Source organism: Odontesthes bonariensis, chromosome 20 (genome assembly GCF_027942865.1).
Source record: "Odontesthes bonariensis isolate fOdoBon6 chromosome 20, fOdoBon6.hap1, whole genome shotgun sequence".
Classification (NCBI taxonomy): Eukaryota; Metazoa; Chordata; class Actinopteri; order Atheriniformes; family Atherinopsidae; genus Odontesthes; species Odontesthes bonariensis.
This window is the reverse complement of record NC_134525.1, coordinates 22,262,950-22,268,949: the sequence shown is the minus strand read 5'-3', so window position 1 is coordinate 22,268,949 and position 6,000 is coordinate 22,262,950.

The window sequence follows — 6,000 nt, the reverse complement described above, 5'->3', positions numbered from 1 at the left end:
TATGTTCTGATCATGCCACACTTTCTTCTGGCTCTCTTCCTTCCTCCTATTCGGCGCAGGCCGCTGAATTGGTCGCTCTAACCGAGGCTTGTCGCCTCTCTCGTGCTTTACGCGTCACTATTTACACTGATTCCAGGTATGCCTTTGGCGTCGTTCATGACTTTGGCGCCCTTTGGAAGCACCGCGGCTTCCTCAAATCTGACGGCAAACCTGTCCTTCATCATGATCTCATCGCTCAACTCCTTGACGCCATCCTTCTTCCATCTGAGGTTGCTGTTTGTAAATGTGCTGCTCACACTAATGCTACTGACTGTTTCTGCAGGAAATTCCCGAGCGGATCAGGCTGCCAAGACAGCTTCCTATCTCCCCCCCCCCTTCTCCCCTACCCTCGCTGCTCTCTGTTCCCTCCTCTCCTCTCACAGACCTCCCTGCTCTGCAATCATTGGCTTCATCCTCTGACAAGGCTGCTTGGCATGTCTCTTCTTAGTTTTTTAAGAGATTTTTTGGAGGAATCAATATGAAACCTCTCTGGGATGTTTGGAAACTGGGTCACTGTCATCTTGGCCATCTGTAGAGGTGGCAAAACAACATATGTACTGTGTATGATCATCTTACATAGTAAAACTAAATGTTTTTTATTATAAAGAAAACACAAGTCACCTGCATGACAAAGATCCCACAACTGGTGGCATCTTTCTGGAAGGTGTGGGTTATCTTGCCATGCTGCCACTTGATGTTAACCCAGTCCTCCTTTCCCAGGCTGTTCCTGCGCATCTTGAAATATTGTCTACAGGTTGAAAGTAATACATTTTTGCTTTACCTTTGTGCTTACTCTATGGCTACACAGAATGTGTATGTAACCTATTAACTTCCCATAATTTATTTAATATTACTCAAATCTGTAGCCAGCGATTCTGGAGTCCTCAACTTCATTTGACCCTTGCATAGGATCAACCACAAAAATGTGGTTTGAAAGGGCATGTATACTGTAATATGAAAAGGTAGCATCAGTAAACCATATACATTCTTAAAAAAACAAGTTTCATTTATGTAAAACTTCAAAACTGCAGTTGATAACTTTATGCACAGTAAGCCTCTCAGTGTCTGTGAGTTAATTAAATCTAAAATTCAGAAAAGTACATGACCATTTATTAAACAAAGATTCAACTCATAGTAATCTATGTAGATTTATTTAGTAGATTATAGGTATTTGTAAACCTTTGTAGCAGTTACAAGGTTGATACATTTTAAATGGACAAACCATGAGCCATAAATATATGCTGTAAAGGCAAGTAGTACAGTAGCTTTATACTCACCACAAACTTCCAGTGCACATTTTGTATGTTGACAAATCCAATGGCTCCATCATAGTCATCAAATGTGACCTGGCAAAAAACAACGATTTCATAATGATAATATATTATTTATTTTCCTCCACAGGACCAACCAAAAAGGTGAAGTGGCTAATGTATTGTGTGTAAATGTATTGATTAAAAGCAAGACTACTACAGTGATAAAATAATCATTAGTACAGTTATACTCACCTTTTTTAACCCTTGCCTTGCCATCTGCTCTCTTGTGCCATGTAGAATTACACCAACAGTGTAGTGATTCATGAGGTACAGTCGGCCAACAGTATCCTTAGAATTGAGGATGGCTCTCATGTAACATTCTATCACCTGTTGGACAAAATTAATCACACAAAAATATTGGTATTGGTAATGTAGAGTCTAAAGTCATTTTTAATCACATTGTTGTCAACATGTTTGAGAATGGGTCATTGGTGCAATACTTTAGCTAAAGACACTCTCGACCTTCTTTCACAACAATTAACTTATAATTAAATTACTTAATCATTTTATGCAGCAGATATTTTTTTTAAAGGATTGATCCATCAACAAGTAGATTACTTTTAGATAAATCTGTGACATCAGTTATAATGAGAAACTTGCCTCGCCTATGATGAGTTCATCAGGCCTCAAACTCTGAAGTTCTTTGTGCCGAGGGGTGTAATTGTGCTTATGTTCAGCATGTCGTACAATGGCCACAATAACTTCAGTTGGTTTGCATGTCCAAAGGGCGTCAACCTACAATGAAACTGTAATCACTTCATACAGCATTTGCAATAATTTCAACAATAAACTGTCCTAAGTCTGTAATCTCTTTGAAGTCCCTTCTTAAAACATACTTTCATCAGACAGCCATGGATGTGAATACAACAGCTTCATTGATGCTTAATTTTTCTAACTGCTTCCTTAACAATGCTTATATGGCTCTGGAAAGTGCAAATTACATTGACTTGGTGTTAATCTGTTTAGAGCAGGTTTTTTCATTTTAGCGATCTGCAAAAAAGTACCTCTGAGGCAGACGTGGACCCTTTACTTGTGAAGACATTGCTGCTGTTCTTCCCATCTGTGCTCTTTTGAAGATCTTTGCCAGTGTTCAGAGTTGATTTTGGTCTCTTTGGAACTGGAATTGTGGTTGGAGCAATATAAAATTTGGAACTGGAAGTCTTTAGCTTTGCTCCACCTCGCTTTGCCCAACCCTCTTGAGATTGAGTGAGGTCTTTTGGTCGCATGGGTTTAAGAAGTAACTGCTCAGAGAAGTTATGAGACATGATGTGTTCTTTGTATCTCCCCTGCAGAGAGCCATACATTTTCCTGACAAATGTCCCTGGCCTCAGATGCCTCTGCTTTTGCAAAATTGAATGTTTGACAATTCCAAACCATCTCTCCACATGGCAGTTTGTGTCCCTTGTCTTACCGGGCCCAAATGTGTGGTCTTCTTTGTCAGATGCATACCTTTTCAAATTCCCCAAAAGCAGACCACTCCACAGGGGAAAAATGCCAAGGTAGTTCTCAAAAAGTACATCAACAATGCCTGGGCAGAAGTATGGATTTTTCTCAGCATGTGGGCTCTGGGCATCTGTTTTTTCAAGCTCTCTCTGGACCTCCTCCAGGACCCTCTTGAACTCATATGTGAAGGGAGATCTGCCAACAATTGTGTGGGCATTTCTTCTTTCGTCATCATCTTCCTCCTGAGCTAAGGGGCTGTCATGTAATTTTTCAGTTTCTTCCATGTCAGGAATGTTGCATTTCTTTATTAAGTCCTCCATGACCTTCAGATTACAAAGGACAGTGTCGTTGTTGTATTTGCCAGTTAGTATAGTGCACAGTGGGAGGAAGATGTTGAGTGCTGCAGTTATTGAGGTAGTGTTTTGTAACCTGGCAAAACAAAATGTTGCAAAATCCTTCAATCCTTTGTCTGCTGTTTTTCTTGAAATTGACTGAGTGACAGCCTTGAGCACGTGTGCTGAGCATATGTGTAGCACTGTAAACATTCTGATGTCTTTCCATGTATTCAGTTTTGAACAAATAGAAAAAGCCCTGTCTAGGTAGCTAACAATGCTCTCCCTGTTGAATGACAGAAGAACACTTTGCATTAGTGCCCAGCTGTAATCGGTTTCAACTTGATGTGCTCTTAGTTTTGTGTACTGCAACAGTTTTCTGCAGAACTGCATTAGCCAGAATGTTATTGGTGGTACAGAGTGTTCATTTGTCAGCATTTCACAGACTGGGAGGGGAGGTGCATTCTGACCCCCTCCAGGAAGAGTGAGAGAGTAGTAAAGGACTTTTTTGGTCTGCCCTGGAACTTTGGATGCAACATTACCTGTGGCATCTAGGTATAACGTCAGTGGGATCTTCTTTTTCAGGTGTTGCACAACTATGCTTACTCCTGTTTCAGTATACATGTGTACACCAAAGGGGTCAACTTGAAGGTGCTGTATGTAGCCAGGCATCTTGTGAAAATTGGCATCACATTCCTTCATGATGTTTTGAGTGAGGTACATCTCCATGACAACATCATCATGAATTCTTTTCTCTTTACTAAACTCTGAACTAATCACTTTAAGAACATTTTTGTTCAGACTTCGGGTTATGTTTCCTGAAATCAGCTCGGCAATGGGTGTTTTTTTAAGTCTACTATAGTACAGTCGACTCACTCCTTTCCGTATAGCTCTTGCTATTTTACCTCTTCTTGTTTTTGCTGCAGGCCTGAATTTTTTTTCACTTGTTTTGTGTGACATTTTTCCTCTTTGGAGCACAGAAATCTTAACCTCTTGTTCTCCCACTGGCTCCCTTTTCTTTTTAAATAAGTATTTTGCACAACAGGAAGGGAATGTACAAACTGCACTGATGTTTAAATATGGACTATTCATTTTCCGGCTGTGGGGAGTCTTGATATGCTGGCTCTTGAAGGCAAGAGTACAACAGGGATTTTTCTGTCGGAAACTGTTGTACAAGACGTGGGTCCATGGTTGCCTCAGTTTTGTTGAGCCGTGCAGTGGAATAATTTTTTGCCATTTCTTTCTGTTTACTGTAATTGTGAACTTCTTTGATACCACTGGCAACTTTCTCCATTGTTTTCTGTTAAATGTCTTTCCATGTTTAGGTCGGGCTTCTGTCTGTAATGGCACATCTTGTTGTTTGCCTTCTTCATCGTCTTCATAAGTCACTTCTTGTAGTTGAGCTTCTGTCTGTAATGGCATCTCTTGTTGTTTGCCTTCTTCATCGTCTTCATCAGTCACTTCTTGTAATTGAGCTTCTGTCTGTAATGGCATCTCTTGTTGTTTGCCTTCTTCCTCATTCTCTTCTGTGTCCTCTTCTAAAACAAGGTCTCTAGCATTGCTGTCTTCCTCTGTCTTTTTTGTCTTGTCCTGTTGTTTAATAATCATGTCCCTCACGCCTTTTCTATTCGTGGTCCATATAACCCACAACCAATGACGGTTTTTCTGCTGATCTTGACCAAAAAAGGATTACAGATAGTTCAGACCAGATCTCTGAGGAATACTCTGTTTCTCTGTTTGTAATATTAACACTCTCCATTGATCTGACAATAGCTTCCATTCCACCTGCCATTGCCCACAAGTCTTTTCTCTGAGCTCTGCTTCCTTTTTTAACTCTACCCATTGTCTTTAAATTGCTTCTAACCTAGTGAAATGGAAAAGGAAAAAATAAAGTGAGTAATAAAGTCTTGATAAAGCTAAAATCTACATTAAAGCCACTGTTGTCACTTCACACAAACAGTACATGAACATATCATATAACTAAGAACTGAAAAAAAAATCAAATTTACAGTTTTCCACATAAAAAGGTCTTATTTCATCCTTAATAATCATTTCACAATATGGTTAATGATAGGTTAAGGACATCATGTGTCTTTGTCTTTTTATGCTAGTTCTTCAGATTCAGAAAAAATACATTAGTTTGGAGCTGATATGCAGTAAAATTTCAGTTAGTAGAATATGCACAAAATCTAGAAGAAATGTAAGAGTCTGGACAAGTATACAAGCATAGCACAACTATATTAATAACTATAATAAAAAGATTACTTACGTATAACCATTGAGCAGGACTGGAGGCACTTTTTCAAAGGGAGAGGTTTTGCAGACTGGAATGTCACTGCAGGTAGAGCTTAATTGAAAGCTACTCTTGATTGGCCAGTGACTTAATCACGTATACGGCCTTCATTTGATTGGTTCATGCTCGTGGCACTTAAGCAACCACACAATTCTCACATGTAACAAAACTGAAATAACACAAATTATACTGAAGGTATCTCTCACAAACTAATTGTTGTAGTACCAAGGAGGTAATGGAAGTGGTTGACCTGTGGTTTATGATACTACACTGTAATAGTTGTTGAATATTATTCCTTATAAAAATTCCCCCAAACTATGTAAAATGAATTTATTGTAGACCAGGTGTTGTAGTGTAATCTGTAGGAGACCAGTGACATGTGTAGTGAGTTTGGTGACCCTACACTTTATCATCATGAAGTTATTGATTAATATTTCTAATAAAAATTCCCAGAAATTCAGAAAAATGAATTTCTTTCAAACCAAGAGTTGTAGTGTAATCTGTAGGACACCAGTGACATGTGTAGTGACTTTGGTGACCCTTCACTGTATCCTAGGGAAGTTATTGAAGATTTATTGAT